Raw genomic sequence first — 13,100 nt, forward strand, 5'->3', positions numbered from 1 at the left:
TTAAAATAGCAAAGGGCAGAATCCTGCACACAGGTACTGCATAAGTTCTGCTACATTACTGGGGCAGGTGTGGTCATTTAAACTCAGTGAGAGAGAGAGAGAGGAGCATGGCCTTCTAGTCAGGTAGAAGTAGGGGAGAGACAGATCGTTCCTACAGGAAACCCTAGGAGTGAGTGAGTCAGTCAGTCAGAGAGAGCGAGTGTGTGTGTATACTAACTGCTAAAGACACCCGAGTTAAACTTGTTGGAGTGTCCACCTAGTAGAAAGCACCGAGGAATGACATCACAGCAGTAGACAGTGACCACAAATATGTGGCTCTAATAGAAGGTTTCCTGCTCCCCAACAAGACCCTTTGGACCCGCTCCGAGCACTCATGTTCCATCGCCATCAACCATGGAGCTTCCAGGCCATGAGGCACAGGGACTGCAGGTTGGGATGGCAAAGCCTGCCATGGTCCTGCAATAGCAGGTCTGGGTACATCAGGAAGGTGACTGGCCACTCTATCGAGAGGCTCAGGAGGGATGTGAACCAATGTTGTCTCAGCCACGCCGGTGCTATCAGGATGAGGGAGGACCTGAATTCCCTGACCCTTAGGATCACCTTGAGCACCAGGGGAAAGGGAAGAAACACAGACAGCAGACCCGGAGGCCAACGGGTGAGGCAAGCGTCTCCCAGAGACCACAAGGCTGTGAGTCACAAAGAAGCAGAAACGGGGGCACTTCCTGTTTCAGTGGGTTGCAAACAGGTCCGGGAGGGAAACCCCCACCTCTGGAAAATGCGAAGGATGACGTCCACTCTGAGGGACCATTCATGACCCGAAAAAGACCTGCTGAGCAAGTCCGGCAGGGTGTTCTGGATCTCCAGGAGGTACAAGGCCACTGGGTGAATACCCTGCTCAATGCAGAACTCCTAGAGTAGAAGGGCCTTCTGAAACAGGTGAGGGGGAATGAGCACCACTCTGTTTGTTTATGGAGAACACCAACAGGACCAGGACAACCCCTGTTCCTCAGCTGGGGAAGGAATGCCCGACACGCAAGGCAAACTGCCCTCAGCTTTCTGACATTTATATGAAGGGATAGCTCTGCCCGGGACCACTTATCTCGCATCCTCGGGTCCCCGATGTGAGCTCCCCATCCAGTGTCGGTCATGTCCATCACTAGCTGGAGCAACGGCAGAGGTCGAGAGAATGGGACCCCAGTACAGACCACAACCTCCTGGAGCCAACAATCAAGAGAGGCTAGGACAGCCTCTGGAACTGTCACCACCATGTCCAATGGGTGGAAGGCTGGATTGTACACCCAAGCTAGCCACAGCTGTAGAGGGTGGAGTCGGAGCCTGGCATGCGGCACCACGTACATGCATGCTGCCATGAATCCAAGGAGCCTCATACAGTTTCTGGCTGTTGTCATGGGAGAGACCTGGAGGCGCAGGATGGCTAAGAACCGAGCCCTGGGCAGAGAGGCCATGGCTACTGTAGACTCCAGCAGGTTACCCACAAACTCTATTGTCTGGGCAGGGACCAGGGTGGACTTTGCCTCATTCAGGAGGAGACCCAGGTCTAAAAAGATTGCCTGAACTAGGGATATATGCTCCATTACCTGGGCGGGAGAGGGTCCCCGAACCAGCCAATCGCCCAGGTAGGGGAAGACTGAACTCCATGCTTTCAGAGGAAAGTGGCTACCACCACCATGCATTTGGTAAAAACCTGGGGAGCCACAGAGAGGCCAAAAGGGAGTGCAGTGAATTAGTAATGGTCCTGGCCACCATGGAATGGAGGAAGCATCTGTGACACAGGGTGATGGATATATGAAGTAAGCGTCTTTCAAATTGAGGGCAGCATACCAGTCTCCCAGACTGAGTTTCCTGAAGTCCAGAATGGGGAAAAAGCCTCCTTTAGCCTTGGGAACCAGGAAGTAATGGGAGTAGAACCGACTCAACCGGTGCTGAGCAGAAGCCGGTGCCCTGGGTGCAGTGGCCAGAGTGCCCTGCCTGTTGTGCACTTTCGGCGCGTGCCTCGACAGAGATCTGCCCCGCTAGGTCTCCACTTCTTCTGCGGCACAGGGGACTAAGAGCAGTGCTGGGCTGCGGTGTGCCACAGCGCCGGAGAGGCATGCGAATGTTCCAGTGCCTCCCGCCCCGAGGCCAGTGCGCTCTGGGTGGCCGGTGCCGGATGGAGAGCCTCTTCCATAAGAAGGATTTTCAGCTGGGAGTCTCTCTCCGGCTTAGTATGGGGCTTAAAACTCCAGCAGATCTTACAATTGTCCATTAGATGAGCTTCTCCGAAGCACTTGAGACAGGCTTTGTGGGGTCCCCGCAGGGCATCGGCTTCAGACACCTGGTGCAAGGTTTGAAGTCTTGGGACCTGGCATGCCCCACACGGAGCATTCGGGGACGCAGACACGAACCCCTAACTAATTACACTACAACTATCACTAACAACTGCTAAGTATTTAATGCTAACAACTGAACTAAACTGTAACTGAGAACAAGAAGAACAAGAACTGGAACAAATGAGAACCGGGAAGGCACACTTGCAGAGCAAGCAGAGCACGTTCCAACGACTGTCACGGGCAGAAAGAAGGAACTGAGGGGGTGGAGGGCCAGCAGAGGTATATATGCACCAATATAGCGCTGCCACTCCAGGGGGTTCCCCAGCTGGCACAGCAGATACCGCTGAGGGAAAAATCTTTCCATGATCTGTGGACACGGCGCACGCACACCTACGTGGAATGGACATGAGCAATCAATTGAAGTAATAGCCACTGCTATTGTGCGAGTTTGGGACAGATTCTCCCTCCACACGCCATCTCACTGGTAATTTTTTTGGAAAGGCGAGGGGCCTTTAATTTGTGATTTTGGCCCTGGCTCTCAAAAGCCTCAGAGTGACACCAGATCTCATTCCCTACCGTTGTTATCTCTAGCTGTGGGACCCTGTTTTGCCAATGTCCTTAGGAAGTTGTTTCACCACTGTTATAAGACAGAGTAAAATTGGAGAGACTTCAAATGAAACAAAATGGTGGGAGCCTCCCTAATATGACGAAGTTGTGAAATGCTGTGACCCATGCCACCCAAACCCAGAAAGCTTTTTTTTTTAACATAAGCTTCATATACACACCTAGGACAGAAAACTGTATGGGCATGTTTACACTAGGAAATTATTTTGAAATAATTCCCCTTATTTTGAAATAACAAGCAGAGTGCCCACACTACCAAGCCAGTTATTCCAAAATAAGGGGCTGGTTATTTTGAAATAATATCCTCTACTTTCCTTGGGAAAGAAGCTTATTTCAAAATAGTTATTTCAGGAGTTATTATTTCGAATTTAGTTATTTCAAAGTAATTTCCTAGTGTAGAAATGCCCTATGGGTGAGAGCAAATTAAAAATCAGTGTCATCTCTACCAAATAGATGATGTCATAATCTGTAGAAAGATGTGAGGGATATGTATGGACCAGTTGATAAAAAATATTCTCACGAGGGCAATGTTCATGATGTCTAAGGCTACTGTTTTTAACTCGCAAGGCAGAGTAGGTATGCGTAATTTACATGGCATGGGTCAGACAAGCCTGGCTCCACTGGGAATTTTACATTGTAATCAGTGGACTTATCATTGCTTTGCCTGTTGCAAGCTGATGGTCTGAGGTGGGATTTCAATGGATCTTTAGTTTTAAAAAATCAGCATATATATTTTTTCCTGCATTCATTCCAAAGCAGGACACAATAAGATAGATAGATAGATAGATAGATAGATAGATAGATAGATAGATAGATAGATAGATAGATAGATAGATAGATAGATAGATAGATAGATAGATAGATAGATAAGAACAATTTCTTTCAGTGTTCCATAAATTCCTAATGGAGGAACCATCTCCATTTACCTCATCTCTCCCAATGTTGGTTTGAATTTCTCAACAAAAATGAGCTACCTAATGAAGAATTTCTCACTACTGGTGAAATTCACCCTGGTGCAGAGGGGCAACACAATAATTTTTTTAAATAATTTGTATAGATTTTTAAAATTAATATATTATGGCTGCAATTAAGAAAAGGAAGTACGATGAAGACTACATTAAGTATGGCTTTACTGTTATAGAAAAAAACCGGACAGATCATTCTCAATGCGTAGTATGCCACACAGTTCTTAGAAATGACACCTTGAGACCTAGTCGTCTTGAGCGACACTTGACAAAGAACTTCAGCGCTTTGACAGAGGAACCAAAAGTTTTTTGCTTCTAAACTTCAAAATTTGAAATGCATGAAGCTGGACACTTCTGGAGCTTTTAATCAAGCGTTGCTCAAAGCGGTAGAAGCATCTTATGAACGGTCATTGTTCATCGCTAAAGCCAAGAAAGCTCACATAAACAGAGAAACTTTTGTGAAGCCTTGCTTGTTGAAAGCAGCTGATATTGTGGTTGGTGTTGAAAGCAAGAAAAAACTATTGGAAATTTCACTTTCTGACAATTCTGTGAAACGTCGCATCGATGAGCTGGCAAAACTTAACTTCAAGTAGTGCAGTCAGTGTTTGCTTCTCCTTTTTTCATATTTCAGTGCGATGATACCACTGATGTAGCACAATGCTGTCAGTTGCTTGTTTACGTTAGATTCATTAACAATGGAACTGTGAAAACTGCTTTTTCTCGAAGGAATTGACGACCACATCAAAGGCTTCTGATATTATGAAAACAATTTCCAACTTTTTTGAAGAAAATAGACTTTCATGGGGAAAACTGGTTGGTGTATGCACAGATGGTGCTCTAGCAATGCTTGGTTCTCGCTCTAGATTTGTGACGTTGGTGAAAGGAAAAAATCCAGCTGTAACCACAATTCACTGCCTCATACACAGATAAGCATTGGCCGCTAAAACCCTTCCAGATGACCTACGTAACTCATTGAATTTGGCCATAAAAAGTTGTCAATTTTGTGAAGAACAGTGCTTTAAATACATGACTTTTTGATGCTCTTTGCATGGACTTGGGAGCAGATCATAAAACTTTTGTTTCACATGGAGGTACAATGGTTTTTCAAAGGTAACATGCTTTTGAGATTATTCAAACTGAAAGACGAAGTGGAAATTTTCCTCAAGCAACAGAAGAAAGAAGAGTTATATCATGCATTTACGGACCAAACGTTCCAACTTTCACTGGCATACCTCGTGAACATTTTTGAATCTTTGAACAACCTCAGTTTGAAGCAGCAAGGAAACAATGTTGCAAACATAGTGCACCACGATGCCATCAAAGCATTTACGGAAAAAATCCAGCTTTGGGAACATCGAGCACAACCGCAGACGCCTAACTTTTCGTCTTTTCTGACATTTTCATCTCTTGCTGAAAATGAAGGTTTCCAAGAAGTTTGTAAAGAGGATGTGAAGAACAAAATTGTGTTTCATCTGGACTGCCTTGCTGATGAATTCATCCGCTATTTTCCTGATAACTTTTCTGGCAATCCCATTCATAAATTAGTACGAAATCCATTCAATGTTGATGTCAATTCATTGCCAGAAGTACTGCAAGAACAAGCACTCGAAATAAAATATGATTCAAGTGTGAAAGATGGTTTTGAAACACAAGCTTGGAGGAATTTTGGATAAAATATTTCCCAATGTACTCGAAAGTTGGAGAAGAAGCGCTACGTATTAGTCTTTCATTTTCATCAGCGTACCTCTGTGAAAAAAGCTTTTCAAGTTTAGTCACATTAAAAACAAAACAAAGAAATCGACTGGATGTCTAAAATGATTTGCGTTGCAAACTTTCATCTTTCAAACCTAGGATTTCCCAACTCGTGAAGAAAATGCAGCATCATCCTTCACATTACATTCATTTTGTTTCTGCTATTTCTTATGTTAAATAACATGTTTATTAAACTTTTGTGCCAAGAAAAACTATTTGTTCATATTTTTAATTTTAAATAACAAATTGAATTTTTTGTTAAAAGAGGGGTTGGATGAGGGTAAAGAAGAGGTGGGAGAACATGAGGGTTTCTCAAAAATCAAAAGGGGGGCGTGATGCCGAAAAGTTTGGGAACCACTGACCTAGATCATCTGGTTTCTGGTGCCCTGCAAGTCCTATACTTTATCCCTCATGGGCTTGCATGAAGTAGTAAGTGTATACCCTGGGGATATGTGATTCAAATAAAATCAGATGCTCAACAAACTGGGGAGTTATTCAACCAAGCACTTCTTTGTATGTCTGAATTCACTAGAGTATGAGAGGAACAGGGTCAATTAATAATACATTACCATAGCTTAGAACAAGAAGTGCCTTCAAAAATCCACTGAGTGAAGTGCATGAAATTTACTTCTCTTGGAACTTGGGCAAACAACTCTCTGGTAATGAGATGCTCAGGTGATAACATCATTTCATTGGACTATGCTCATGGTTTCTGTCTGTATTCTGCTGATGCAAGCAAGTTCCCCAGGCCCAAGACTCCAAAGATGCATTTCTACATAAAGCATGATTCACCTTGTCATTTACTGCAGCAGTAAACAGAAGAGAGCTAGGTTTTTACCTAGGGCACAGACAGTTTGCAAGTTAAAACCTCTCACCCCTTACTATTATGAGGCAGTGACTTGCTTAACCTGCTGCATGGCAGGGGCTGGGTGGGGAAGGTTTTGTGAGCAAATATTTAATGAGTCTTAAACAGTCCTATCTGACTTTCCCATTCACATATGTCTGCACTAACCTAAGTTACAACAAACTCAAACTTACATATAAATATCTCAAGAGGGTAGAGAGCAAACTGAAATCTGATTTTTTTTTCCCCCAGAGCTATTATTTCCCCACAGAGGACGATTTGGAGGCTTGTGGATAGAGCAGGGGTGGGCAATAATTTTTATAGGGGGGCCACTTCACCAATGCAGAGAGGCATGGCCTTGGGAGGAAGGGGTGTGCCCCAGGTGTGGTGGAGACTTTGCGTGCTCCCCTGTTGGGCAGGGGAGCACACGAGGTCTCTCGTCCCTTATTCCACCCTGCTAGGCACGAGGCGCCCACAAGGAACCACCAGCTGTTTGGAACAGGTTGGTGGTTCCCTCTGGAGCTGCGCGATCTTGGCAGGCAGAGGAAACTTCATGCGTTGTCCCACTCCCAAGCCCAATTGGGGGCAGGGAAATTCATGAAGTCTCCCACCCCTACCCAGCCGGGCAGCGTGATGCTTAGAGGGAACTGCTAGCCATTTTGAACAGCTGGGGGTTCCCTCTAGTGCTGCGTGCTCCAGGCAGGGGGAGGAAACTTCATGTGCTCCCCCATCCTCGGGGGCTGGATCAAACGACTTGGCAGACCAGATCCAGCCCATGGGCCATATCTTGCCCACTCCTGGGATAGAGTGAATGTTAATTTTTCCCCTGTGTCAAGGCTGTGGTTTTAAAGATCTGTGCATTGTAAATCCAGCGGCCCGATACAGTTTGGACTTATCTGGTCTAGCACCTCAGGACCTGACTGGTCCTGGATGAGGGATTTTTCCAGACCAGGGGAGGTCATTTCTGGCCCCCTTGCTACTGCCTCTCCTCCCCCACCGCTCCCCCAGGCTTCCTGGCTCCCTCTGCAGCCCAGCTGAGCTGTGCATTGGCTCTCACCCCCTGTCAAGGCTTTTTCCTCACTCTGGCACAATGAATGCAGAAGTGGGGGCCCACAAAGGTACCCCAAAACCTCATCTACCAGGCTTTGGTATAAACCTTCCCCCTAAAATCTAGATTCTGGGGATAAAAATCCGCTGCCACCATCCAAGTAATGAGAAGAAACCAGGGAAGAGATCACTTGGGAAATCTCAGCCCTAAAGCAAAAACCAGAACACAAAAATTAACCAATGCCAGGTTAATAAAAAGAAAAGAGAAAGAACTTTTATCATCACCACAATATTCTTGTTGCAAGCATAATGACTAGATGAAAGTCACAAATTAACATACTCATAGGCTACATCTAGACTGGCATGATTTTCCGCAAATGCTTTTAACGGAAAAGTTTTCCGTTAAAAGCATTTGCAGAAAAGAGCGTCTAGATTGGCATGGACGCTTTTCCACAAAAGCACTTTTTGCAGAAAAGCATCCATGCTAATCTAGACGCGCTTTTGCGCAAAAAAGCCCCGATTGCCATTTTTGCCATCAGAGCTTTTTTGCGCAAAAAAATCTGATCTGTCAGATCCGCAGTTATGAACGGGGCTTTTCTCGCCCCGGAGGACGGGAGCGGCGGGACGCCCAGATACGCCAGGGAGTGCTTGAGCTGTCCCTCTGCGGGCATGCTCCACGGCTTTGCTCCCTGTCTCCCGACCAGCAGACCAGGGAGATGGGGAGCAAAGCCTGGGAGCACGCCCGCAGTGGGACAGCCGCGGCGCGCCTGGACTGTCCCGCTGCCCGCGTGCTCTGCGGCTTTGCTCCGCGTCTCCCAAGTCAGCAGACCAGGGAGACGGAGCAAAGCCGTGGAGGACTTGGGCGGTCCCGCCATCCCCGTCTCCCTGGTCTGCTGACTTGGGAGACGCGGCTCGTGCCCCCCCCCAGCAGACCAGGCTTTTCTTGCCTACCCCCAGGGTAGAGCAGCTGGGGGCTGCTGGGTTGGTCCCATAGCGCCGCTCCTGACCAACCCGGCAGCACCCCAGCTGCTCTGCCCCAGGCGTCCCGATTCAGCCGCTGCTGGTCAGTTTCAGCAGCGGCTGAATCAGGACGCCTGGGGCAGAGCAGCTGGGGTGCTGCTGGGTTCCTCCAGTAGTGCCGAGAAGCTGCGCTACTGGAGCAACCCAGCAGCACCCCAGCTGCTCTGCCCCAGGCGTCCCCAAGTCAGCCGCTGCTGAAACTGACCAGCGGCTGACTACAGGAAGCCCAAGGCAGAGTTGCTCTGCCCCAGGCTTCCTGGAATCAGCCGCTGATCAGTTTCAGCAGCAGCTGACTTGGGGACGCCTGCTGTTCTTACCTTGAATCTGTATGTAAGTCAGAACTGGCATCCAGATTCAGCCGCTGTTGAAACTGACGCCAGTTCCAACTTACATACAGATTCAACTTAAGAACAAACCTACAGTCCCTATCTTGTACGTAACCCGGGGACTGCCTGTAATTATCATACGAGCCGCTGTGATAGCTTTCCTTGAGATTTAGCTTATTCAGCAGTTTTGTTTCTATTCATCTTCCTCGGCAGGGATATGTTATTAAAAATCACATTTACCTACAAAAAATTAAAGTTCTACACAGATACCAAGTCTAATTACAGACCAAAGAAAAAGTTTGTGTCCCTTTCTATTAATGAACGACTGGTATTTCACTACAATAGTCACAAAGGAATAGACCCATATGCTTCTAAGTCAGCAAGTTCAGGCTTTTTTAGAAAAAAAAATCTAAAAAAGAGTGTGATCAACAAATTACAGGGTCGGGCAGGTGTCATGGAGAGAGACTGACATGATGATGCAGTCAGATTATTGCTAATTTGCAGCGGTGTTATTACTGGGCTGGTCCTTACATAGGAGAGATACACATTGCTACCCGTCCAAACTGCTACCCCTCCATTGCCTAAGTAACAGTCTAATTAGAATAAGGTAATATCTTTTATTGGACCCACTTCTGTAGCTTGCAGGCTCAACTCTTTCACCAGTAGGAGTTTGCCCAATACAACAGGTTACCTCACCCACTTTGTCTCTCTAGTTTGTTGCTTCGGCATGGAGGCAGCTAGACTGGGGCTATGTCTAGACTATGGGGTTTTTCCGGGATTCCAGAAAACCTCTGCCACGTCCAGGGAATGTGTCTGCTCTACCGCTTTTTTGCAGAAGAGCAGACGCACTCTTTTGGAAGCCCTGTCTTCTGCCTCCCACAAGGAAGAAGGGCTCTTCCGAAAGACGGGGGTTTTCCAAAATTTGGCCCAATGTAGATGGGCCAAATTTTGGAAAAGCCTCTTTCTGATAAAGCCCCCTAGTGTAGACATAGCCTGGGCATGCAGGATCTCCAGTCAGAGACTTTAAAGCCAGACGGGATGATGACTTCGTCTAGTCTGCCCGTCTGAGGCCATTACATTGCAGCCTAATACCTTTAGGTCACAGGGTTCACTCACCATTGGCATGGCTCCTTATTGGCATTGTAATGCCAATTACACAATTACTTTTTTAAGGGCAGACATCCTCCTTGGCTGTTCACCCTGTGTCCCCCCTCCCTCTCCAGGACTCGTGGTGCTCTCACTTCGTGACTCTGTCCTCCGGCGAGGGGCACTGGTCAGTCCTCCCCTGGCAGGGTATCAATGTTCCACTGGATCAGCCATCCGCAAGGCGTTCCAGAGTTCTCAGATGCAAAGCCAGGTTCCGCGCCATGTTTCCAGCAACTGGCAGTGGAAACCAGGCCCACTCTCTAGTCCAGGCTCCAGCTGTGAGATCTTATGTCTAGCAACTACAGTCTGTTTGCTCCCAGACTCCACTGCTATTTCCTAGGGTGTGTCTAGTCTACCTAGTTTTGTCGACAAAAGTGGACTTTTGTCGACAAAACAATACCAGCGTCTACACTACCGCGGAGTTCTGTCGACATAACGTTGACAGAACTCCGCGGTTTTGTCGACGCTGGTATACCTCATTTTACGAGGCATAACACTTTCTGTCGACAAAACTTCCGTCGACAAAACGCGGTAGTCTAGACGTACCCCTAGACTCTGTCCTTTCACTAACTTCTGGCCCTCTTCTCTGGGTTGAGCAGTCTGACTTCCTCTTTCCAGAGGGGAACTGCAGACTGCGCCTGCTTTTAGCTGCCTGCCAAACTGCACCCCCAGACACACCTCCCTCCACCTAAACACTGATAGCAAATGACTTACCCTACAACCTCCTAGGCTATGTCTAGATTGCATCCCTTTTTCGTAAAAGGGATGCAAATTAGACATATCGCAATTGCTAATAAAGCGGGGATTTAAATCTCCCCCGCTTCATTAGCATAAAAATGGCTGCCGCTTTTTTTCCGGCATGGAGCTTTGCTGGAAAAAAGCACCAATCTAGATGCGGATCTTTCAGAAAATAAAGCCTTTTCCGAAAGACCCCTTATCCCAGAGGGATAAGGCTTTATTTTCTGAAAGATCCACATCTAGACTGGCGCTTTTTTCCGGCAAAGCTCCGTGCTGAAAAAAAGCGGCAGCCATTTTTATGCTAATGAAGCGGGGGAGGTTTAAATCCCTGCTTCATTAGCAATTGCAATACGTCTAATTTGCATCCCTTTTACGAAAAAAGGATGCAATCTAGACGTAGCCCTACTGTTTTAAGTTTCATCCCTTTATACAAGCTCCTCCCCACTGAACTTCATCTTCCATTAGCAGAGCGCTGCATGCAAACAAAACCGGTATCTGTATCAACGATCCGCAGCTATCTGCATGCACATCTGCAGATGCAGAAATGCCTGGCTATAAAACAGATATCCACGAATTTACAGCATTCTGGACAAAACAATTTTTTCTTCACTCAACACACAGTCAATCTGTGGAACTCCTTGCCTGAGGATTTGGTGAAGGCTAGGACTTTAACAGGGTTCAAAAAAGAGCTAGATAGATTCATGGAGGTTAGGTCCACCAATTGCTATTAGCCAGGATGGGTAGAAATGCTGTCCCTAGCTTCTGTTTCTCCAGAGGTGGGTGACAGGGGAGGGATCACGTGAGGATTACATGTTGTGTCCCCTCCCTTTAGGGCATCTGGTATTGGCAACTGTCAGCAGACAGGATACTGGGCTGGATGGACCATTGGTCTGATCCAGTATGGCCGTTCTTATGTCCACACTGTGGCAAGGGCCCCTTTTCCCCCTGCCACCACTGGGTAGGTCTCTTCCTCTTAGCCCCCAAGTTTGGGGTTTTGCAGCGGGTCTCAATGGTAGGGAGCCTGGCCGGGGGCCCACAGGCTCCCTCCATAGCTGCCTTTACCTAATACTGGTCAAAATTATTCTCTCCACTTTCTCCCTCTCTGTCTCTCCACCACCTTCCTTTCATCCTCTCACTCTCCCCTCCAACGGCTGAGGCTTTTAAAGACCCTCAGACAGACAGCAGAGAAGTCAGCTGGCCCCAATTTGCCTGAGCCAGCTCCCTCCCAGCTGCATCTAATTGGGCTGCAGTTCTCTGCTTCTTCTCACTGGTTTTTTTTCCTTTTGGGCTGCCTTTTCCCTTCTCTGCAGCAGCTCCCTGGCCTGACCTTGTCACAACACCCGCATCTGTAAGCCGCAGATATCCACATCCATATCTGTAGATACAGATACCTGCAGACACAAAGTGGATTTGCAGGGCTCTATCCATTGGACTTTACTGACCCCTGGTTCTCTTCCATGGGCAGTGTATGAGGTTAATTGTCTTAACAACCTACTCTGCCTTGTGTGGGGTGGATGCCTCATCATGCCCTATTCAGGGGTGGGGAACCTCCAGTCCCCACACACGATTCATCTGAGTTAGTCATGGGTGGGCTGCCGGAGGGCTTATTTACCTGAGCGTCTGCAGGCACAGAGCCTTGCAGCTCCCAGGGGCCAGGAATTGTGGGGCTCCATGCCTGTGGATGCTCTGGTAAACAAACCCTCTGGCCGCCTGCCAGTGGTTAACCCTCGTTAACCACATGCAGCCAGCGTGCCGGAGGTTCCCTACCCATGCCCTATATTAAGCCCAGACACGTGAGTAAGAGTCAGTCCTTTGGAAACTAAACTGAGTATCACAGAAGGAGACTTAGAAGACACCAAGGTGCTAGCACTTCTCAAGGTTCCTACAGTGGCAGAAGATCCTTAATTTTAGTGATCAGTTATTTGAGTGCATGGATGACATGTCACCTTCCAAATGCCATGTCCCAGGGTTGCTGATATTCTTGTCCTTCTGCTTTTTACTATTCACTGAGGCTTTCAGTTGTGAAGATCAGTTTGCAAATGATTTCTGTGAGGTCTTTGATGTTTTCAACAGCAGGAATGGCTGTAGCATTTCAGAATTTAACAGCTTGGGGAAGCCAGTTAGAACAATTTGAACCTCAGTGACTTCCTTTGGTACAAAGATCCCTAAGAGAACCCACTTCCCCTTCTAAAATGCAGATCCTGCCTCTATGTATACTTTAAATTGACAAGCTCATGGTTTCATGTTGTTTCTTCATACAATGCACAGTCAACCTGTGGAACTCCTTGCCAGAGGATGTTGTGAAGGT

General features: G+C 47.2%; 1 pseudogene; it reads left to right on the top strand.

Moving 5' to 3' along the window:
* Positions 1–4,031: 4,031 nt before the first annotated feature.
* On the top strand, positions 4,032–5,613 carry LOC102444505 (zinc finger BED domain-containing protein 5-like; annotated as a pseudogene).
* Positions 5,614–13,100: the final 7,487 nt, after the last annotated feature.

Source organism: Pelodiscus sinensis, chromosome 11, assembly GCF_049634645.1.
Source record: "Pelodiscus sinensis isolate JC-2024 chromosome 11, ASM4963464v1, whole genome shotgun sequence".
In the NCBI taxonomy this organism is placed as follows: domain Eukaryota; kingdom Metazoa; phylum Chordata; order Testudines; family Trionychidae; genus Pelodiscus; species Pelodiscus sinensis.